The sequence below is a fragment of the Balaenoptera ricei genome, chromosome 4 (assembly GCF_028023285.1).
Source record: "Balaenoptera ricei isolate mBalRic1 chromosome 4, mBalRic1.hap2, whole genome shotgun sequence".
NCBI classification, from domain to species: Eukaryota; Metazoa; Chordata; class Mammalia; order Artiodactyla; family Balaenopteridae; genus Balaenoptera; species Balaenoptera ricei.
In genome coordinates, this window is record NC_082642.1 from 87,933,557 (window position 1) to 87,958,452 (window position 24,896).

The following is a 24,896-nucleotide window of genomic DNA, read 5'->3' on the forward strand; positions in this document are numbered from 1 at the left end:
TTCTGAGCAGACAGTGCTGCCTCTCCTCCGTGGCACTCCCGTGTGACTCGGCTCAAGTCTGCCCCTGGGAAGGTTTTCTCAGCTAAGTCCGCTCTTCCTCTTCCCGGCTCAGGCTTCTCTTCCCTGAGAGCTGTGTGGTGAATGGCAGGGCTGTGCAAACCTTACTGTGCACACAGAATGTCTGTCTGGAGATCCAGTTAAATGTAGCCGGGGTTCAGCAGGTGAGAGGGGTGGGATCCTGCATTTCTGACAGGCTCCCAGGTGATGCTGCCGTGGTCCACAGGCAACACTTTGGGGAGTGAGAAAGCAGAGGAAAGAGACTTGGGATGCATGCGATGTTCCTGCATTACATGAGGTAATGCAGAGCCGAGAGCCCCTGAAGCCGCGGGTGCCCACAAATGCAAGTTCTTTTCCTTTTGCTTCAGTTTTCTCCCTGTAATAGTAGGAACGAGAGACCTCGCGAGAGGTATTGCCAGAGAATTAAATGAAATAACATCTGAAGACTGTGGTGCACAGCAGGTGACAGATGATGAGAGTTCTCCCTCCTTTCCTTCTGCTGTTAGTCCTGTGTCTGGCACATAACCTGTGTCCCATATGATCAGGGAGGGGGCTGGGAGGGCCCGAAGGCCTGTCTCTTAGACTAAGGGTCTCCACATCCAGCTCTGAGTGCCTGTGCGTGTGGTACTGGAGAAGTGGGTTGTTCAGGTCATGCTGAAGGCTGATTCCTCAAGTGATTTTGTTACTTGGATACGTGTGCATGAGCACGGACGCCTGCTAACACATGGGAGGGGCCATACAGAGCAAGGACCTACAGATGGCAGCCAGCCTGGAGAGCCCTGGGTAAGGCCCCAAGCCCTGCTGCCTCTTGGTCGGGGCAGCAACCACTGGAGAGGACCGTGCGTCCCCACTTAGTCTGATCCTCACTGTAAGTCAGCAGCTCAATAGAAGAAAGGTAGGTGCTTTTAGAATCTGCATTAACCAGTCTGGCTGGGGAAAGGACCATTCATCAGAACCCCTCCTTTTTCCTGGCCTATAGGTACTCAAGCTGCTTCAGAGATCTTGCTTGTTTCCAGGGAAAGGCTAGGGGCTCAGGGAACCAAGCTCAGTATGTGATATACAGCAGTGTTGCTTCTAAGGTTTAAGGCAAAGGCAAGAGGAGAAATCAGACTGATGGCCAATTCATCTTCAGTAAGCATTTACTGACAGCAAGTCTGCATCCTAGCCTCCCCTGCCCCCCACACATATACTTAATCTTTTCTGATTAAGATCAAAAGCAAACCCCTTTGATCTGAATCAGAAAATTATGCTGTTTCAGCTCATACAACTCAATATCAAAAGAACAAACAACCCAATCGAAAATGGGCAGAAGACCTAAATAGACATTTCTCCAAAGAAGACATGCAGATAGCCAACAGGCACTTGAAAAGATACTCAACATTGCTAATTATTAGAGAAATGCAAATCAAAACCACAATGAAGCATCGCCTCACACCGGTCAGAATGGCTATCACCAAAAAGTCTACAAATAATAAATGCTGGAGAGGATGTGGAGAAAAGGGAATCCTCCTACACTGTTGGTGGGAATGTAATTTCGTACAACCACTATGGAGAATAGTATGGAGGTTCCTTAAAAAACTAAAAATAAAGCTACCGTATAATCCTGCAATCCCACTCCTGGGCATATATGTGGAAAAGATGAAAAGTGTAACTTGAAAAGACATATGCACCCCAATGTTCATAACAGCATTATTTACAATAGCCAAGACATGGAAACAACCCAAATGCCCATCAACAGATGATTCGCTTAAGAAGATGTGGTACATATGCACAATGGAATACCACTCAGCCATAAAAAGAATGAAATACTGCCATTTGCAGCAACATGGATGGACCTAGATAATATCATATTAAGTGAAGTCAGTCAGACAGAAAAAGACGAATATCGTATGATACCACGTATATGTGGAATCTAAAAAATAATACCAATGCATCTATATACAAAACAGAAAGAGACTCACAGACATAGAAAACAAACTTATGTTTACCAAAAGGGAAAGGGCGGGGAACAGGGATACATTAGGAGTATGGGATTAACAGATACAAACTACTACGCATAAAACGGATAGGCAACAGGGATTTACTGTATAGCACAGGGAGCTATATTCAATATCCTGTAATAACCTATAATGGAAAATAACCTGAAAAAATACATATATATAAATGAATCACTTTGCTGTATACCTGAAACTAACATGATATTATAAATCAACTATACTTTAATTAAAAAAAAAAATAATGCTGTTTCATCATACTTGTAGAGGGTACCTGCTGAGACTGGGGGATCCCTCTGGCATGGTACCGGCCCACATCCAGTGCAGAGGGACACATGTGGCCAGAGAGGGAGCATTGAAAGTGATGGTGGTGCAAACACAGAGGTCAAGGGCTCTGAGTAGGAGAGATGACATGTGAGCCCCAGAAACCATGCTCTGTTCCCAGAGTGCATCCCTAATATACATACACACACGTGCACATGCACACACATACACACATGTATTTCCTCTGCCTTCGGGAAGCTGAGGTTCAACTTCCCAGCTAGTTCTGAGTTCTGCTTTTTTCAGAAAGAGGTACAAATTTGCCAGGAGGCCATTCCTTCTCCAGCCCCAGCCCTTCTCCATGCCCTGATAACATTTCACACAGCTATTTAACAAGCAAGGTTAAGGTTTCTTTTAACTGGCTATTAAAATCAGAGCACAGAGACAAGTTTTGTAAAGCTTGGTTTCCATAGAGGATAACTTTTCTTCTGTGGGTTTAAAAAAATGAGAATCTTGATTGAAACTGCAGGCAGCCACATAAACAGTAAAGCCCACTCAGTCTTCCAAATGCAAACAGAATGTGAGGATCTTTTCCCTGAGGTTAAAAGGAATGCAAATTCATATGATTTGTTTCCAAATTTTTTAAAAAGGTGAAAATGCTAGTAAGACTGCTGTGAACTCAGATGACACTTCCAAGTGCAGGCTGTACTGATTTTTACCTCGCCACACTCCTAAGAAGACCTTCCCTTGGCATCCAGCTTCTGAGGCTTCCTCTTTCTCTGTTCTTGTCTTCAAAAGAACAGGAAATGCCAGCAGGTTTGTTTTTCTCTGCCCCCGGGGTGCTCCCGTCCCTTTTATCAGAACAGTGGCAACTTCAAGTTAGAGGCAGCTCCTGGGACTAGTTTCAGAGCTGAGCTGGTTTTGATGTAAAAATACATACATACATATGCTCACATGCACGCGCGCACACACACACACACACACACACACACGCATATTTACTGGTAGCTGACATTTACTAAATGCTTATTACATGCCAGCCACTTTAAAAACAACTTACGTGAATTATTTCATCCTCACAACTTTGTGACGTAGGTTACAACAATGGCAATGATAATGGCAAACACAAAGCAGCACGTGTCAGCACATGTAAGCATGTTCTAAGTGCTTCACACACTTGAAGCATTCATTTACTCTTCACAACCTTGTAAGGCAGGCGCTATTATTATCCTCACTTTATAGGTGAGGAACCTGAGGCTTAACAGAGGTTGAGAAATTTAGCCGAAGCCACTCACCTACTAAGTGGTGAAGCCTGGGTTCAAACACAGGCAGCGGGGCCCCAGTGCCCCTCTAACGATTCCATCCTCACCGCCCCTCAGTGGACAGGAGCGCCCTGGGATCATTCCACCTAGAGAGGCACAGCCCCGAGCATCTACTCTGTGCAGTCCTGCTGCTTCCTCCAGGGGCGCCTTGTTCAGCAAGGGAGTGTGGGTGCAGAAAAGACCCTTACACACAGAGCCTCATACAGAGCAGTCAGCTGGGCTGAAAGACCTCTTCATACCAAATGTTCTAGACAGAGAAAGATCAGACTAGTGGAGGGGAATCAAGAAAGTCCCATGGAAAAAGAGATAAGCAACAAGGATATACTGTATATCCTTGTTTTTTTTTTTTTTTAATTCATATATATATTTTAAAATCAAACACAATTAAATAGAATATGGTTTAAGTACATGAATACTTCGCTTTAGAAGAATAACAGAGGTGGTACATGGTACCAAAAACTCACACACAGCCTTTCCACTTCTTCTGTTGATGAAATAGTGTGCGTCTATACAATCAAATATTGCAGTGGAGTAAATTCTCTGTTCATTCAAGACTTTCTCAAGGACAGAGGTGATTAATAATTATATATTCATATGTACATATATATACACAGAGAATTATAGCCACTATCGTCTAATAACCTATAATGGAGTATAATCAGAAAAATACTAAATCACTATGCTGTACACCTGAAACTAAATAATATAATCTTGTAAATCAACTATAATTAATTTAATAAAAAAGAAAGAAAGGCCCATGGAGAGCACAGCCTCAGCAGTGAATGAGGAGGAAGGACTGACAGAGGCCCAGTGTTGGGGGTGGAGGAGTGAGTGCGCCAGGGGCCTGGAGGCGACAGAGTGGCGGAGGAGACAAATATTGTTGAGTGCACGCGTACAAACCACCTAGAACAGGTAAATTCACAGGCACAGAAAGGAGACTAGAGGGTACTAGAGGCAGAGGGCGGGGGGATGCGGAGCTATTGCTTAACAGGTACAGAGCTTCTGTTTGCGGGTTATGAAAATATTTCTGAAATAGTGGTGATGGTTGCACCACACTGTGAATGGAATTAATGCCAATGATGGAATGCTTAAAAACAGTTAAAATGGCAAATTTTATGTTATATATATTTTAAAACACACACACACACACACACACACAGAAGCTGAGGAGAAGCAGCCAGTGGGCCCAGACTGTCAAGGTCCCGGGAACCACCGTCACTGCACTGCCCTGCTGCTGAGCCCAGGTGCCAGGGCTGCCATTCCTTCCCTTCGGGATCTGAGGGCTGGAGCCCTGGTGCCCGGCGATAGAATCCGACGCCTGACAGCCTTGTTCTTTGCCTGCATCCCCAAGGCCAGCTGCTCACTGGACCCCACCCGGGGCCTCTCCGCCCTCAGGCTGCCAGTCTCCAAGCCGCCTCCGGGCCCTCGGTCCCGCAGGGCTGTGGCTTTCCTTTTCTCACTGCTTCAAGTTCTGCAATCACAATCTGTTTTCCAAAGCTGTGGATGCCAGAGGAAAAGCCGTGGCAGCGGCAGACTGTGTAATTAACGTGGAATGTTCCGAGGGAGCCGAGGACATGTGGGACAGAGGTCAGGCTCTAAAACAACAACGCTTTCTGCTGCAAGAGGACTGTTTTCTCCTTTCCTTCTCCCTTCCCGGGATATCAAAACAATAAACCTCTGGGAGACAAAGAAATAAACCTGTCCTGCTTCACACGTACAAAGCAGGCCCTGGTGCAGGTGCGGGGACCCGCATGCGGGGCAACAGTTGGACAGACGATGCTCTGCCTCACTCACCACCTGGGCCTCCTGACTACAGAGACACACCTGCAAACACACACCATCGAAGCTCCCATCAACCCAGCAAGGTCACCTGGGGCGCACTGTCAGTCTGCATGCAGTCAAGTCAACAGAAGGAAAGTCCACTTTTTTAAAAATAATAAACTGGTTCACAAGCCCCTTTTCCTGTGAAAGTGAGCAAAGACAGAACTACTGAATAGAGAAATAAATGCACTAATTGCATTTGAAATCCTGTTCAGTATAGAGGTTCTTGAGAAAAATTTCTGTTTTTCAAGTGTAGCTTTGGTGATATTTGGGATCTGTTTATTGCTGGGCACAAAAAGGGGAGGGAAGAAAAAAAGTCTCACTTATCTATACTTTAAAAAAAAAAAAAAAGGAAGCCAGATTAAATAAAGTATCATAAATAATTCTCCAGAAGAAAAGTTTGGTGGAATCTGGAATTTCTAACTCCTATATAAAATCTTCTGAGAGCCTGCATTTGAAATGAATCTTTGCCACTGCTTCATGTATCACTGCTATATGACTGCTTACAACAAGTGGTCCAGCCATGTCCGTCCCCCACTCCTCCTGTGGCCTATGGACCTCTGACAGACAGGTGGACAGGGCTAGTTTCCTATTCATCTCTGAATCTCTGGTCTGCAACTACCTTGGGATCTTGCTCAGAAAGTGTGGCCTATACCCATACATGGAAGTGAGTTACAACTCAGCATTTTGACTGCCAAAATAACAAGATGGCATGATTTAGCTAGCATGGCGTCAGGGTTCGACCCCTCTCGCAGAAGGCAGATGTCTACAGAGTCTTCTATGCTGACCCTGGCTGGGGTGACGTCATGCTCCTCGCTGCCTTTGGAATTAACTGCAGCTCCTTAGCATAACACAGGAGACCCCCACGACCCAGCCCCTGCCTGCGTCTGACCACATCCTCCGCTGCCCCCCAGCCCTGCCCCTTGTGCTCATCCAGACCGGAGCAGCTGGAGTCTCTGCAAGTGCCACCTGCCAAGGCCTCCTCTGTGCTGCTGCTCCTCTCGGCCGCAGTGTCCTTATCCCTCCTCTTCATTAAATCCCAGCTCAGAGGCCACATCCTCTGTGTAGCTCCTTCCTCCGGGCCTTGGACACATCCGTGGTTACGGTGTCTATAATCATCCTGTGTGTCTCTCTGACCTATCAAGCTGTTGAGTTCTTGGAGGACAGGGCCTGTGTCTCTTTACATCTGAATCCCTGCTGCCTAGCCCAGTGCCTGGCAGGAAGTAGGGACTCAGTCTATATTTATTAAAGTGAATTTTTCCAGACAGGCACACTCTCACCACCAAGTAGTAAGGATAAAACATGCCTTTTCCGAAATGGCTAGACTCCACGTTGTGACCACCCAGCCAAGGCCGTGGCCAGTGTCTGTGAAGGGCTTTGGGAGCAACTGAAGCCACACCCAGCCTCAGTGGGGTAGCCACAGAGCACCTCACAGCATATGATAGTGAGGCCGCAAACAATAAATACCTCATTATCTTCAGAGCCTGCTGGGCCACTTGCCAGGGCCGCGCTACCCTTTTAGAGCCTGGACGTGCACCACCAGACTGAATGTAATCTACTTAATTAATTTACAGCACAGAATAAACACTGTACCCCCAGTGCTGCCCTCACTCAAGCTGCTCGAATCACATTGGGAAAAACCCACGGTGTCTCCCTGGCAGGTTAGCACCAACACTCCCAGGGCATCGCCATGGTGAAACTGGTAAACACACCCCCTTTTGCAAAACCTCTCCCTTCCCTCTTATTAATTTTTCTAGAAATGTATACAACTTTCATCTGCTTTAAGTAAATGTTTGCAAACGTTAATTAGCCCCAGGGATACTCCCTTAGTACACTACACATTTCAGTGAGATTTGGGCAAAATACGGTGGTTATACATGTATCTCTGATTAGCATATGTTCTGAATGAAAATGAGAGCACCTGGCCCAATTTAATTAAGATGAAATATATGAAACTGGGATGTGTCAGAAAACATGCCTGGCAGGTCTGGTTCCTGATTCTACATTTTTCAAACAGTGAAGTTAGACTGAATGTTTTCTGATTTGGCTACCTTTTACATCTCTAAGGAATGAAAAGCCAGTACCTGATGGGGACAATGGGGGCTAAAGCTAGTGACCATCAGTGCTGCAGGCAGCAGATGGAAGGTGAGGCTTGGAATCTTACACGGAAATGGCGATTTGCTCAGGACAAGAGACTGGGATTTGAGGCCACGAGGGTGGGCCTCGTTTCTCAATGTCAGCCATCCGGTGGTTTGGTTGCAAGAAAGGCAATTCCAACCAGCAGCCTATATTCATCATTTCTGGAATAGTAAGGCATACACGCTCTCAGGGCCCAGAGAGAATCAATCTAGGTAAGGCAAGAGAGGGGTTAGATTTTAAAAGGAAAATGTTCTTTGCCTTTCAAAGCCTTTCAAAGGTTACTGACATTCACCATCTCTGTGCTTTTACCTACTCGGATAAATGAGGGAAGAGGCAATGCTCTGTGACACCTCTGGAATCCATCAAGGGGCAGGTTGCTAGGCAAGAGAACTGTGATTCAGGGCTTGGGCCACTAGAATAAAAACTAAGAGAAACGATGCAGGCCTGTCAAGTAGCCAATCTGAATGGCATCCTTTGACCTCATGGAATAAGAGAGAGCCCCTGTAATATCTCAGAAGAAAACAGGAGCAGGGATCATGCCTCTGACTGCTAAGCAGGGCCAGCACAGGCCGACGGTACCTCCTGTTCCTGCCAAACCGTGTGTTCAGACACGGCCATCCAACAAGGGTACAGAAATACCACGCTCTAAAGGTACATAGCTTCAAGTCTGTTGTTTGGAATTCTGAACACGACTTCCTATAAAAACTATCTCCTCATGGTGTTTGGGCTCCTTTTTATACATGAAACACAGAATGACCTAGAGTTTAGAATGGGAGGACCAATGGTGAAGGGAAAAGGGGTGTTCATGGCCGTGAAACTGATGGGTCAGCAGGGGCACTCTGGGACCACATTCCCATGACGATGGCCAGGAGGGATCCACGTGTGTGTGCGCGTGTGTGTGTGTTTTGTGGGAGAGCAGGTCTGTGAGAGAAACATGGGGCTCCAGAAACAGAAACAGAAGCTCAGGGAAGGAAATGAAAGACAAGGAGAAACACCAAGCAGAGGTGAGGATTCTGAGTCCCAGTAACTCCTCAGTTGAAGTCTTTCTCTCTCAAAGGACTCACTTCCCAGGTGGGAACAAAGGTGAGCTGTTTCGCTGAGGCCAGGAGGGGGGAGTGGGGGCAGCAATAGACTCCCGCTGTTTGCTGGACCAGGATGTCCGTAACTCAGCTGTTCGCTATGATTAAAGAGCATTATGCAGGACCACGTGTTCGCCGAGCAGGATCAAGACCTCCAGCGCCCACAGGGCCAGACGGTGATGTGAGCGAGTGAGGCTGGGGCGGCATGTGTGGCGGAGGCGCTGGGGAGGGCTGGAGAGTACGGGCCATCAACACAGCCGCCACGCCTCAGTCCTGGCCATGGGACCTGGAGAGAAGGCAGACACAGGACTGTCCTGCCTTCTGAGTTTTAAATAAAAGTATAAAATATCCTGATTTTAAATGGTGGCAACTAATACATATTAAGAAAAAAATGCCACAGGAAAAAAAACCCAAAAAAACACTCTTCTGCCTGGTTGGTGGGATACTAGTTTGCAGCCCCTTTCCCAGTGCCTATAGTCAGAATAAACCGTTTGGTTCTTCGGTTCCCAAAGCTAGTTACAGACCAGAATCACTTAGGGTGTAGGTCCAAAATGCAGATTTAGAGACCCACCCTAGACCAACTGAATCCGAATCCCTCTGGGAGAAACCTAGGAACCTGTTTCTTGAGGTTGTGATTATGATGTGGCCACACTGACTCTGAGGAGCCCCTGACACGTTCGTTATTACTTTCCTTGGCTTCATTGGTACAACCAAACCCTCACTTTTGTCTCATACCTCTAGTTCATAATGAGAAAATAATATTATAAGAATAATAAAATGACAACACCACAAAAAATACCGACCAAGGCTTCTAAAACTTCTCTCCAGGGAAAGGACAGAGGCCAGCGTATGGGAGACCTGGGACACAGCTGCTGCCGAGTGTATAAAATTGTGTCTTCTCTAAAAGATTTATAAAACTTTAATATTCTACTCTATAATATACCCATATATATTTTAATATACCAATTTTCCCCCTACCAAATCTTTGAGAAAAACCGACTCCGGAGGAAGATGAAGTACGTTTATCCTGTGATTTGGAGGGCCCCCAAGAATTCCCCCAGCACAAGTGTCCCAGGATATTTACCAAAGTTTGAGAAGCACACACATATCTAGATCCATACTATTTCATTTAATCTAGGCCCACTGGCAAAATGCCACATGAAGTCCACAGGTGGGAGGTTACATGCAAAATTATTTGGCTTCTATTAAGACTTCTATTTAAATTTCTGCTCCCAAAAAAAGGCATGTGTGTGTGTTAGAAATGTGTTAGATGGGGGAGAAAATGATGACATAATAACAAGAAATCATCCTTCAACAACATACAGCTTTCAAAGGTTAATGGCTTAAGAGTGGTTTATTTACATTTTTTTTTTTTTTAATAAAAATAAGCAGTCAAAGGAAATTAAGCGCTTAAACTGCTCTAAAGGCCCTGCTCATCTGGGCAGCGAGGGTCACTTTTGGAGGATTTGCTCACTGGGCGGCTTTGTGGTGTGTGCAACTCAGACTCCTTTGGAACTAACAATCCATCCCGGAAGCTCCAGCCACGTGTATACCTCCTGTCTACACACAGGCCCCAGAGCAATGGCCTGCAGACCTGTTTCAGCCACCCACTGGGGCCAGAGGGACCTGAGTGCTATCTACAGGCAGCAGAGCCCCTGCAGGCATTCTGCCATTGTCTGCATTGTGAGGCTGCAAGGAAACCAAGGTATTCCTGCTGGGCTTAACTTTTCCTTTCTTGGTGACATCGCCAACTGCCACCAGCATTTAAAGTCACACCTCCTGTTTTCCTACCTTCTCTGACCCTAATATCATTACTTCTTAGTAAGCTTAAAGCTAGGGTCCCTGGAAATATTACATTTTAGTAAGTGTGAGAATTCCTGATTAATTTCGGGCAGCATTTCACTGCTGTGTAGCACTTAACTATTGATCTGAATGCCCCAGGTGTTGATTCCTATGGAAAAGATGCTTTAAATTAAATGTGGGCTCTTTATGTCACAGTGCCCAACTTGTTGTCATGAATAAAGTGATAATCACACAATCAATAAAGTTACTTCATATTATTACACTAAGGAAAGTGATAAAAGCTCTTTGTGGAAGCCAAATATACACCGTCATTCCCTCAGTCACTAATGTGCATGATGGCTTTATTCTCACCCTCACCCCACCCCCAAGAAAGTTCTGCCCCAGCTGGGACCCAAACCCACCTTCTCTCAAGGGATCAGCCACTTCCTCTCTGGGAGCCTCAAAATGGTGTCTAAGTCCCCTCAGCTGGAACGTTCCAGAGCTCAGTGCTTCTAAGCTGTTGTGAGGGAGGAGCCTCGAGAAGGTTCTCCCACCCGCATGCAGACCCGGGAGTGGCACAGGTGAGACCCCTGCTGGCGAGGCGTGACCCTGCACCCACACCGAGGGGAGGGGGGCCTCCCAGCAAAGAAGCTCTGAGGGTGCCGCATCCTCTTTCCAGCTTTCTTTCACCACTGTCTCCTCTGACTCAGGATATAATCCACTCCCCCTCCTATACCGACACGCTGGACAGCCCACTCCCCAGACAGGCGACAGAACCCGACCGTCAGCACTTACCCCTCCTGGGCCTCAGCTGAATTCCCAGACCACCCCCTAGAAGGGCGGGGGCGGGGAGGGGAGAACACACTTGGAGCCCTGCATATCTGGCCAGGGTGCCCACACATGACAGACAAACTGCCTGCTCCCGATGGTAATAAAATCAGGGGCTCCTCGGAGTCTTTTTCTGTTGCTAACAGGATTAGAAAATAAGAATAAATCCCAAACACACAGAGGCACCCCACCTCTGCCTTATGGAGAGAGAACATTTGTTCTGTTTTGCCTAGAACGACCTTCCACCTTCCATTTACAGCTTCCCTTCAACAAGACTAAAAGCTGTCTCCAAACTCCTTTCAAAAAGAAGCAAGGGGGCCACAAGGTGCCAGGGGGCAAAATTAACAACAGCAATCTGTACTCTCCCCACCATTAACCCCTTCCCAGTGTTTCCCACTTGGAGTGGATCTGATGATCAAGCTCGGTCAGGGCGGCCTCAGGAGGCAGGCGCGGTGGAGACGGCCACCTCACACCTTAAATGGACACGTCGCCCTCCAGCCACGGCTTCATGGGCAGCAGGACCCTTCTTCCACGCCAGCTGCCTGACACGACACAACAAACAAAAACAGTCCTGTCGGGGTGACACAGCTCTAAGGCCATTCAGCTCTCACAAAATCGAGCTCTGTCCCATTTGAAGTATGGTGACAAAATCCCTCCCCCACTGACCCGGCTTCAGCAGCCCTCTGTCCTCACCCCGCCCGCACGGCGGAGCCGAGCCTCTCATCTCACAGGCCTGCAGGGGGCGCCCTGGGTCGCCGGCTCGGACTTCCAGTTCTGGGCCGCGTCAACCACAGCCTACGGCCCCTCCCTCCGCTCTTGTTTTTCTTTACTAAATATAACTGCATATTCAACCAACCAGGCATAAACGTTAATTAGAAGTGCAAGTCACTACATTTACAAAAACATGACATCTGAGCAAGACATAAAAAAAGCCTAAGAACTAGGTATAAGTGGAACCCTTCTCAAAAACCTTCAACTGTTATCGAATCGCTGAATTTAACTCTTGTTTCACTCATTTGAGACTTAGTAACATCTTTCTCCTTTTAAAAAAAGTCAATTTCTTGTTTGTAAAATACATGTTCAAAATAAAAAAGCTGGAAAACTCTATAAACCATAAAGAACAATAAAGAACACACACAACAATCTCTCTCTCATACACACGCACAGAGACCCGAAGCTAGAATTCAGGGTGTTTCAGCAAAGCAAACCCCAGGATTACCCTCTACCACATGCTACTGTTACAGTCATTTCCCACAAAGTGTTTATCAATAATAAGTAAGGCAGCTATCATCTTGTAAATCAAGCATCACACTCAGAGTTTTACCTGCATTTTCTTTAGTTCTCAAAACAACCCCAAAGGTAGTATTATTATTTCCAATATATCAACAAGGTAGCAAAGTCTCAGGGAAGTGAAATAAACTAGAAAATGGCACAGTCGGGATTTTAAATCACCGCAGTCCATCTGCCCTCAAAACGCATGCTCTCTGCATCATACCAGATGCTTTCTCTTTGTTTTTACAGACCTCCACTCTTGAGCAAGAGCAGTTTTAAAAAGGAAGGCACATGCATGGTGCTTCCACATGAGAGGCCAACACCTCCACAGCCACCTTCATTACAACTAAGAAGTTCCTGTTCGAGAGAGAGAGAGAGAGAGAGAGTTAGTTTGCTAGGGCTGCTGTAACAAAGTACCACAAACTGGGTAGCTGAACAACAGAAATTTACTGCCCCACAGTTTTAGAGGCTAGAAGTCTGAGATCGAGGTGTCAGCAGGGTTGCTCCTCCTGGGGGCTGTGAGAACCCATCGGCTGCCTGCCTCTCCCCGAACTTCTGGTGGTTTGTTAGCGATCTTTGGTGTCCTTCGCTTATAAAAGCAAAGCCCGATCTCTGCCTTCATCCCCACATGGTACTCTCCCTGTGTAAGTATGTCTGTGTCCCAATTTCCCCTTTTAATAAGGACATCAATCATATTGCATTAGGACGCACCCTCATGATCCCACCTTAACTAATTATATCTGTAATGACCCTATTTCTAAATAAGGTCACATTCTGAGGCACTGGGCGGTTAGGATTCCAACATATGAATTTGTCGGGGGACACAATTCAACCCATAACAGTGAGTGAGAAAGAGAGAAATATATGGGGCAGGGAGGCAGAGGATGGAAGGGAGGGAGGGAGGAAGGGAGAGAGTAAGAGAGGGAGAGGGAGGGAGAGCGGGAAAGGAGAGGAGGGGGCTGGGCTGACTGGGGCTGGGCTGTGTGCACTCCCTCTGGCCAGGACACGTCCCCAGGGCGGGTGTGGGATGGTGTCGGTGTTTCTTATGAAAGGGGTGCCCCTGTCATTGTGAACATCTGTAAGCAGTAGGTAAGGGACATGCTAATTGTGACCAAGTTTGAATACCACTGTGCCATCTCTGGCCCACCCACTGTCCACCACTGGTAGTGACTCTTGAATCATATATTGTCCCACAGAATTCTGCTGCCTTCAAGCTGGTAAGGCTGACAGATGGGCTTTGAATATATGCTGCCTCAGAGAACCTTGGGGAGAACTTACCTGTCAAAACAGAATAGAATTTTCAAAAATACAAACTCAACTTAAAGATTTAAAATAGAGGTAAGGTGCCCTTATCCCATGCCTCCTGCAGGGAAAAAACAATACGTAAATATAAGACATCATTTGCTCACCCCAATGGTGAAAGCTTGCTTCAAATAGAGCATGTGTGCTATATATGCAAAGTGTACATTAAGATGGGCTGTAAACGCCGTAGGAACTCATTTCTTCTGGTTTACTTGGCATTACTGTCGCTGCATAAGTGTTGTGCAAGTGATGTTGGTGCTAATATCAATCAGCAAATTGGTATACCACATCAGCTGAAGTGAGAAAAAATGGTTGTAATTATTCTTAAAACCAACAGGACCTTTTCTAACAAAGAAGAGAATCCATAGACTAGGAAACCGAAACAAGGCTTGCTGACACCTCAGTGACATTCTGACAAAGGGCTACAGGAATCCAGGTCAGATTCTGTGAACTATTACAGCTCAACACGGGGCAACTGATAAACACCGGTTTAATGGATGCTTGTGGGTTTTCCAGGCCCGGGAAGATCTGCACACACCATCCACTCTTCCCACTCCGGCACCTGTACTGCTCCCCTGTGAGGCAACACGGGGCAGGGCCGATACGCCCACCCTGCCCCCGCTGGGACCACGCACATTCTCATCGCCAAGCCCCAGGAGGTGGGGGAGCCACACAAGGCAGCCAAGAGAACACAGGTTTTGGAGCCTGATCTGCTTTTCAGCTGCAAGCCATGCCACTCACTAGCTGAGCTCTTTGAGCTTCAGCTTCCTGTAAGATGGGAATATTATTACACGTCTAGAGGCTGTTATAAAGATTAAACAGCATTTTGTACAACTAGCCGTCGCACAGAGCCTGGCCATAGCCAGTCCTCGGTCAGTGGAACTTTCTGCTCTTCTTCCCTTCCATGAGAAGGATGGAGCCCTCTCAGGGAACAATCTCCATCTGACTGGACCACAAGTATGAAATTTAAACAGAGTTGGAGATCCAGCGGGAGCTCAGAAAACCCCCAACATCTGGCACTGTCTTCTGACAAGCAAGTATGAAAGTTTTGAAAGTGTATTTGGGGAGGAGGGGTGTATTAACATACATTAACACTTCTTATGTGCCAGGCACTATTCTAAGAACTTTATATACTTTATAATAGTTGAATTCTCACAACAGCCCTGTGAGGTAGGTTTTATCCTGATCCTTACTTAACAGATGAGGAAACTGAGGCACAGAGAGGTTAAGTGGCTTGCCTACGGTGACAGAATACGTGGTGGAGTCAGGACCAAACCCAGGCAGTGTGGACCTAGCACCCATGAGCTTAACCACACTATTATGCTGCCCTTTCTTGTCAGAATCCTTTCTCTGCAGCTGGTTTGGGATTTCCCCCTCAGTTTAATGGATGTTTTGCTCCACTTTTTGCTGTTGTTGTTGTTGGAGCTAGATATAATTTTTTATTGAAGTATAAGGTGATTTACAATGCTGTATTAATTTTCCCTTCACTTTTTTTTTTTTTAACATCTTCATTGGAGTATAATTGCTTTACAATGGTGTGTTAGTTTCTGCTTTGTAACAAAGTGAATCAGTTATACATTCCCTTCACTTTTTAATCATTCACTCCACAAACAATTGTTGACACTGACTCTGAGCCAGAAGCTGGGAAGACACAGCTGGGCTGGGAGGGAGGCCTGTAGGGCAATCCACAAGCCTAATGAATGGGCAGAAAGGGGCGAGGGCCAGGAGAGGAGGAGAGAAGAGCGCTCTGGGTGTTCAGATAGGGCGAGAGTGGGCTCCTGGGGCTGATGGTCACAGGATGCTATGGAGAAGGTGTGATCGAGCTGGCCGTGAAAGAGAGGGTTTCGCAAGGGGGGAGACAAGCGAAGAGAAGCCCCCCAGGAGGCAGGGGGGGCTCAAGCAAAGATAAGGTGAGCGCCTGGCACAGCAGTAAGGGAGCATGAGTGTCCAATCTGGCTGGAGCGCAGCGGGCCAGTCACAAAGGCCTTGGATGCCAGACCCCCCAGGGGCTACAATTCACAGTGCGTCCCAGCACTCAGTTATGGAAGCAGGGATCTGCTGTAGAACTCCCTCTGGATTCTGCTCCGTAAGGCTGGTAACCCATCCTCCTGCAGAAACTGTGCCCCATTCCAAACGCTCTCCAGGAAAGCCACAGGGGGCCACCTTCTCTCTCCTCAACCTGGAGCCCTGAATACAGCTGCCCTGATTTGTCCCCCCAAAACAGGGGGCCTGAGGGATGATTACTGGCCTGGAGAGCTGGGAGAAGCCGAGAATCATGAGCCTCCTGACTCCTACCCACCTTGAATCTCTTTTTATTTTCTTGCATGTAATAAATAAACCGTTTTGAGCACCTCCTCTGCATAAGGTGCTGTGTCAGGATCTGAGAGGAGGCCAAGAGGCTTCTGCCCAGGGCACATGATAGCTCCTGAATTCCACTGTGCCCCTATTTCGAATCACCTCTTGCCTCCAGGCACTAAACACCCTGCCAGTTCTGCAGCCACAAGTTGCTTTCAGCTTTCACACCCCCAAACTCAGAACTCTCCCACAGGCCCCTTTGAGACCCAAATCATTGTCATTTCTCTGACACCTAAAACACATCCCCCCTCCCCCGCCCCCCGCAAGGCCCACAGGCAGTCATGTTATACAACCATGTCATGAGCAGGAAAAAGTGCTTGCTAATTACAGGGCTGGGAGAACATCCCTTTACATGTTTAATAATGAGGACCAGGATTGGACATGAAATCCTAATGACCCACAACAAACACCATCTCATGCTGAAGCTGGCATGACTTAGTTCAGTCATATTTCCTGCACCTCTATCGAGCTTGTCACTCTGGAATCAGGCAGAACTAGGTAAAAATAAAAATATAAAGCTTCTGGAGCACTCAGGAAGGCAGCAATGCTTTATGTGCGTAGAACGGCGGAGAGACGTGAAGGAACTCTCCCTGTCGGCGCAGTGGAACCACGTCCCTGGGGAGGGAAGAACCTACCCACAGAGGGGGCCACCACCTGCAGAAGGCGCTGCAGCCCGGTCTGGGAAGAACCCAGGGTCTGGCCTCTGTGCCCTCATTCCCTGGGGCTGGGTGGAGGTTGAATTCTGGAGTGTGAGTGCAGAATGCCCCCACCCATCCCCACTGGTCAAAATCCTACCTGTCTGAGGTAGACATGCAGTTGGTTCCCCCCAGACCTCCTTCTCACTCTCCTCTCAGGAGACCAGACCTGGGGAAACTACGTTTCGCAGACTCCCAGGCAGCCAGAGCTCTGCATGTTAAGTCAGGGTCTGCCGAGGAAAAGTCCATGAGATGTGGAGGGAGGGAATGCAGCTCCTGGCTGTCACTGCAGGTCACCCCGAAACCAGATGTCCTGCTGCCGCTTCCAGGTATCCAAGAAGCAGGGCAGTGGAGGCAGCTTCTTGTCCAAACTCTAATCCCTGGACCTCACCTTAGGGTTGAGATCCTTCAGCTTCCTGGAGAGTCCAGAAACAGCTGTGGGGCTGGCAGCTGTACAATCTAGGAGTCATTCAAAAGGCCCAGTGTAGAACCAGCCCCTTCACCAATGCTATAAGCACCGAATTCCCAATACTAAAGCCCTTCTGCTTATAATACCTGGAGTGGATTCTGTTTCCAGCGCTGACCCTTGGTGGATAAACCATCTGGATAAACCGAGCAAGCTCGAATGCCACGGAACCATAGTAGAAATGCTCCTGGGAGCACCGCTATTTAAAGGAGCACCGCAAGACTCAAGGCGTGGACTAGTCAGTCCCCAGGGCAGCCCTGGAGGAAGGCCCTAGGTATTCTCACCTTGGAGCTGAGATGGAGGGCAGGGGGGAATGGGGGGCATGTCTGTGTGGAGGTAGATGGCAGAAAGTGCAGGCCAAGTGTGTCAGTGCCAGGACCGGGGCTCCGTTACCTAGAGGCTGATGAGGTCAGACCTCAGTGTGAAAAATGGAGAAGTGGAACCAGTAGCCAGGCTCAAAGGAGAAAGGCTGAAGCTGGGTGACAGAGCCAGTGGTGAGCAGCTGGGAACACAGAAGATTGCACCGGACTGAGAGTCAAGGCAGCTGAAGCATCCAGTGTCTGCCAGGCAGTTGCTGGAGCAGGCTGTTGATTAGTGTGAGCCCGGGGTTCCCATAAGGCTCAACGACAGGGAGAACCAATTGGATTTGGGTGTGTTGAGTTTTCTTAAACTGAGGTATCCCTGTCACCAAGGGAGAGGGGTGCTGCATTCTGTTAGGTGACATTACTAAGAGACCTCATGGTCAAGAGACAAGAACTTGTGCTACTGTGGGCCGTCTAGTCCATACTATACTGGATCTACTGGTGCATCTCAAAAGTGTGCAATGGCAGCAACGTTTCTGGGCAAGTTCTACTATTTTTTTTTCTCACAGCTTTAATCAATGTGCTTTAAGCCAGTGCTTCTCAACCTTCAATGTGCATCCGAATCACTTGCGGGAGGTTGGGGGGGGGGGATCTTTTGAAAATTCAGGGTCTGATTCAGTGGGTCTGGGTGCAGTCCAAGATTCTGTATTTCTGGTCCAGACCACAATATGAGTAGCCAGACTTGAAGCTTGGTAAGCATCAGTCAACATGTGAACTACTTACAGATGCATTACCAAGTGCCAAGTGTCTGTTCCCTATTTCACGGATGCAGATCTCACATCAGCAAAAAGTTAAGGAACTAGCCCAGGGCCTCTCAAGGGATAAGGAGCAACTAACCCACACACCAGCCTGCCAGCTCTCACCTGCTTACAGCTCTGTTTTCTGCTTTCCCTTACCCTACCCTGGGACCCTTGGGAGAATATGATTTAATTTCTCATTTCTGTGGACTCTAAAACCTGTGCCAGGGGGAGAGAGGTGGGGAAGAGAAGGGAGTTGAGGGGAGGGAGACAGAGATGGAGGAGGGAGGGGGAGGGGAGGGGGAAGGGCACGGAGAGCCGACTGTCACCCAGGACCAGGTGAAGGCTGTTATGGAAACACACCGTTTCTTGCCAGTTGACCCAGAGTCTTGTTAGTCCCTTCCCCTGGGATCCTAGGAGGCAATTCATGGCAGAACAATGCAAATAGCAAATAATCGTATGAAAGGATGCTCAGACTCGACAGGAGTCAGAGAAATGAAAATCAAAGTAACAATGAGATATTACTGTTTACCCATCAGAAGGCTGACACTAACAAGGAAGTAACCATGCTGTGGGGATGGGGAAACAGGTACTCTCACCAACTGCTAATGGAAATGAGGACTGTTGTAGTTTTTTGGGAACACAATCTGGAAACGTCTATCAAAAATAAAAATACTGGGTTCCCTAGTGGCGTAGTGACTGAGAATCCGCCTGCCAATGCAGGGGACACAGGTTCGAGCCCTGGTCCAGGAAGATGCCACATGCCGCAGAGTAACTAAGCCCATGCGCCACAACTACTGAGCCCGCGAGCCACAACTACTGAAACCCGCGCACCTAGAGCCCGTGCTCCACAACAAGAGAAGCCACCGCAATGAGAAGCCTGTGCACCACAACAAAGAGTAGCCCCCGCTTGCCACAACTAGAGAAAGCCTGCGTGCAGCAGCAAAGACCCAACACAGCCAAAACTAAATAAATAAAATAAATTTCTAAAAATAAATAAAATAAAATAAAAATACTATACCCTTCAGCTCAGTGCTCTTACTCTTGGGAATCTACCCCTGGGAAATAAAAGCAGTAGTTCATAAGGATACACACACATATACAAGGATGTTTATGGAAGCAGTTTATGGATGTCTATGGAGATAGTTATTTGTAAATTAAACAAAAAAAAACTGGAGACAAAGTGAATACCCATCAATATAAGAATGGTTGAATAAAATAAAGACCATCCCTTCCAGGGAATAAAAAGAATGAAATAAGAGGTATACCAGCTGGCTTGGAGGGATTTTTCTATGAAGTACTGATGAATAAGAAAAGCAGTATGCAGTGAATGTGATTGATTTTGTAAAACAATTACTTAAAAAAATCTTGTAGACATATGTATGTGTTTATGTGTGTGTTTAACTGTATAATTTTTATAAGCATAGTTAAAAGTATGGAAAGATGCCAAGTTATTTAAATGAGTTATTCAGTGTGGAGCTAGCACAGGGAAACAAGGGGAACAACGAAAACAAAACCAGTGCGTCTCTCCCTATGTCATTCTGTGTGTGTGTGTGTGTGTGTGTGTGTGTTTGTCTGCGTGTGTGTGTGTCTCTCTCTCTCTCTCTCACACACACACACACGTTCCTGCATTGAAGAATGATGAAGTATGAAAAGGTCACAATTTGTGGAGTCCTTGCTCTCCTCCATCCACGCTGCCAACTTACAAGGCTGCTGGAAGGGCAAACCTGCCACTCTGCCACACTGCTGTTGCCAGCAGATTTCTTCCATTGCCTGCAAGGTGTGAATCTGGAAGGTGTCGTGCCAGCAGTCACGACAGCCCAGCTGCATGCAAACTAGCTCTTTTTTCTATAGAAAAGGCCCATGTTTTCACTGATAGGCTCTTGCTGCTACCGCTACCACCATCACCATCCTGCTCACCCAGAGAAATGAAGGCTAAGACCAAAAGCATGGGCCGCACATGGGGAAAGAGGCCAGTGGCCTCCTCTTTCCCTGATCCTCTTCATCCTTTGGGGTACCTCCCGGAGCCCCAGCCTGGATTGGCTCAGTCCCTGTGGGCAGCTGTCCCTAAGGACACCGTGGAGGGCACCATCACAGGCCAATAGGTGTAAAGGTAAATGGCCATCTCATTCTCCACTCAGGGCCGGAGTTGCCATTCCCTTAACCCCACGTCACAGCCTCCTTAGCAGAGGAACACAAATTTCCAGGGAGAGGAAATTCACTCTGCTCTGGACAACATATTCTATTTTCTGAAAACTCTGCTTTTTAGTGAGTTCCTTCTTACATTGTGCTGAATGTCACCCCGTCCAAGCTTCTACTCTCTGGTCTAAGTCCTGCCCCTCCCCCCGCCCCCGGAGACACAAGGAACAAGCGTATTTCCTCTCTCACATGAAGACAGGGATCACATCCCCACGGGCTCTCTCTTATCTTGACTAAACATCCCCAGTTCCTCAGACTGGTGCTGAGCATACATCTCAGGAATTTCCTGATGGCAGGTCAAGTTGTTACTTGGACAAAGATGCCATGTGTCCAAGCCCTCCAAAGGAACAACCCTGCACCGTCTCCAGCAGAAGAAATCTGAAGGAGATACGGAGCAGGCTGGGGAGGAAGGCAGTTCCAAAGGCCCTTCTAATTCCCCAAGAGCCCTCCTCTGAAGAACGTGAAAGAAGCCCACCACTGGTGTTCCAACACAAATCACTGCAACCCAGCTTCCACGCTCAGTCCCAAGTGCATCCCGCTGAGCTTGTCTGGCCGTGACTTACACAGGGAAGGCTGCACAGATGAAACCAGGCATGGACAGGAGGCACGGGGAGAGGCGATTACACTGCGTGTCCTCGAGAAGGCAACGAGCACCTTGCTCCCTTATAACCACCTGCCGAAGCGCTATGGGCTGGAGCGAGGGCACTGGGCACACCAGGCTCACTGGCTGGCTGTGGGCGCCTGGGCCGCCACAGGAGAAACGAACCAATTCAGAATTAGAGAGACCTGGGCCTGGGATTTTAGAGCCTCAATCCTAGAAAGAGCTTTCAAGGATAAAGACAATAGTGGGTCCACAGTGTTTTAGGACTTCCCGAGAAGCGGGGGCAGTAAGCTTTCAAAATTTAGTTCCTTGAAGAAGGACGCTTAGTAGGGTTCTAAGAGCCCTGTGTTCATCAGGGATCTGTGTTATTAGCTGAGCAACATCGGGCGGGTCACTTCCTGCTTCCAACCTCAGTCCTGCCTTTGATAAAACAGGTATCCCTTCCAGACAATGAAACAGAAATAAAGATCCAATAAGGAAAATTACTATGTACACTGGATTGCTATATGACTGGCAGTTAACGGTATCCAGTAAGAGATAGGGTAGCTAGTAACTGGTATGAAACTATGGTGACCAGGTGATAACTTTGAGCCGCTTTTCCCAACAAGATGAAAAAAATGGACTAGATAGAAACTGAGTGAGCATTAAAGCTGATTACAAGTATAAATGTGTCCCTAGCCCAGGCCCCGCACAGAGGAGGAGGCTGCCACTGGGAGATGGTCTAAGGACTTTCCACAGCCATCGGATGGATGCTCCCAAGGGAGAGGAAAAGGGGCAGTTTCACCCCCGCTCTCCCGGAACAATGCTGAGTCTCCTGAATGCCTCTTTTGTTCCATGCGGCACAAAAATCACAAATATTTTTTAACTACCCTGTGTTTTTGTAGCTGTTTGTTCTTTTCTCAAAGGTCCTAAGATCACAGAGAGGCTTCCAAGAACAATAGCTAGTAACCTGCTCTGTGCAGTTGAAACAACAAAGCTGAGGGTTTCTGGCTGAAGAAGGGAAGGCTGGCAGGAGGGTCCGGGTTGGGCCAGTGGGGTGCAGTCCTGTCCCTGTGCTCCCCCTGGAACAGGAAGTTCTCACTGGGTCTGCAGGATTCCTGCGGGATGACTGGGGCACTTGCTGCATTTCTCCAGGATCAGATTCCAGTCAAAACTCACATGGTCTCTCTGCTCTCTGAAAATGAAAAGCTTAGGTTTCTACCCTGTTTTCTGTCTAAGGCCTCCATCAAGGCCCCAGGAAGGGGATGATCTGCTCAAAGAAGTGAAGAGCCTAGACGTCCAGTGGAGGGCCTCCCCCTGCCACTCTGCTGCTGTAGCTGTCCCATCCTCTTGGGGTGTCCTCCCTTCAAACACCACTGTCACCCCTCACTGCCCAAATGCCCCCACACAGACCACGGAGAAGGACAGCTTAGTAAAGAGCCTCAGAATGTGAGTGGAATCATGGCTCCACTATTTCTTGGCTCTGAGGCTGACCTTGAACGAGCATGTCAACGATCTGCGCCTCAGTGGTCTCATCTGGAAAATGGGGGTGATAATAATGATTTTACAGAATTGCTGGAAGGATTAAATAACATTCCATATAAAGTGCTTAGCACAGTGGCTGGCACAGGGTGTGCACCAATAAACGTTAACTTTATCATTCCCATCAGCAGTAACAGTATAAGTACAAGCATCTCTGTATTGCTATTAGCGTCACTAGCGTCAGTATTACTTCTTCAGTGTTCTCCTCAGATGAGCTGGGGTCTGTGAAGAATGATTAGTAATTGCTAAAAAGCAAAAGCTCAGCACCTGTTTCCACCTGTTTCTAATTTCACTCAAGATGTCCCTTCTCTGCGGCTCAGTCACTGGAGGGGAGGACAAGGTGAGCCCCATGCCGGCCCTTAGGGTGCTTACTGGAAGAACGGCGTGGGGGTGAGGCCCTGGGCAGCACAGCTCCTGCAACCCGTGCCCTGTCCCGCGCCCGAGCTTCCGCAGAGCCAGGGCTCCAGGACTTGTTTCCCGGAACCCTCACCTGCCACGGGGCCTGGGCAGTGCTCCCTGCTCCGTAGTCGCAGGCAGGGCTGCGCAAGTCGCGGGTTGAGGGTGGCCAAGGTTGGAGCCGGGGAGCACGGGGGGCCCATGAGCTATGTCTGGCCGCTGCCACCTCCTCCTTGAGCCCCTCCCCTGTGGCCCCAAAACCTGAACCCAAATACCTGCACCCATGGCATCCTCAGTTCAGCTGACATGTTGCCCTTGGAGACACTACACTTACTCAAAGTCTCACTGAGCTACGTGGAGGCCTTGGAGTCACCCAGCGGGTCTGAGGCTGCCGGGCCAGCCAGGTGTCTGTCTTTCCACCTGAGGACGTGGCCGACCCTCCCCTCAGGCCGGCCTGGGCCCTGTCTGGCTGCAGCTCCCCACGACTTCCAGGCAGAAACTTAGCCAAGTACTGCCCCAGCTTAAAATTCAAAACAGACAGGTTAGGAGAGAAGGGGGTCCCTCTAGTGCAGAGAGGAAGTGAAGGAAGTCTGGGTCCCTGTGTCAGAACTGGTGCAGAGAGGCACCCGGGGCCCCCTGGCTTGTCCCAGCTCTGCTCCTTTACCTCCTACTGGCCCTCACACCCTCCTGAGAGCCCTCAGAGCACAGATTCCCTGGACATTCGTTCCTCTACTGAACAGCCCCTGAAGGCCCCTTGGCTGCCCGGCCCAGCCAACTCTTTTATCTGTCTCTACACCTCACTATCAAACTCCCGTGGACCACAGCAGAATGCTCTCTCCTCCCTAAACCTGCTCTGTACTTTCTAACCACTGGGGTTTGGGGCTGAGACACGCTGGTTGTACACTGGAAAACGACACCCCAGACTAGAAAGGCTGAAGGCCTGTAGCTGAGACTCCAGGAAAAACAGGGTAGAAATCTAAGGCTCACCCCAGTTCTGCCATCAACTGGCCCTGCAACCTTAAACGAGGCTGACCCCTCTCCAGGCCTCGGGGTCCTTAATATAAATAGCGGGTACAGGACCCAGTCATCTCCAAAGGTACTGCTAGCACTGAGACTACATGAGAAACTCAAGACTCCAGGGCCCTTGTTCGTCATCCTTCCCCCACCCATGCAGACGGGGGAAGTAGGCTCTCTGATCTCCCCCTTCCCTCCCCTTCTCTCCAGGCTCCAGGGGAAGGTGGAAAAACCAGCTCAGTGTCTAGCCAGGAAGTAGCCCATGGCTGAGCACCGGCAGCCAGGCCCAGCAGTCTCCACAAGAGGATGCTCCCAAGCCCTGCTTCCCCTGAGCAGCCAGGCTCAGCTCCCCTGGAGGCAAGTCTCTCCGAGGGGAGAGGGGACTTGAAGAGGTGACAGCCAGCACTAATGACCACAAATTAGCAGGGAAGCTGAGAGAAGGAGGGAGGAGAGCCCAGCTGCTTTTTTAACCTTATTGATGGCACATAAACCTGCCTCACAGTCCCATCAGCGTGACAGCCAGGATGGATGTGCTACCCTTGGCATCGCAGCGCCTGAGAAGGAAAAGAGCATCTGGTGTCCCAACATCACTGCTTGCAGCACTCCAAGAAGAATGCTCTGCTCACTGTGCTCAGAGCGGGGCGTGTGACACGCTGGAAAGGACACGGGGCTGTAAGCCAGGAGGCCCGGGTA

The 24,896-nt window shown here is 48.4% G+C and overlaps 1 protein-coding gene across 1 annotated transcript in view; it reads right to left on the reverse strand.

Moving 5' to 3' along the window:
* Nucleotides 1-24,896, reverse strand: part of XXYLT1 (xyloside xylosyltransferase 1) — a 186,019-nt gene that overhangs the window by 19,076 nt on the left and 142,047 nt on the right. The gene's annotated exons all lie outside the window — the stretch shown is intronic.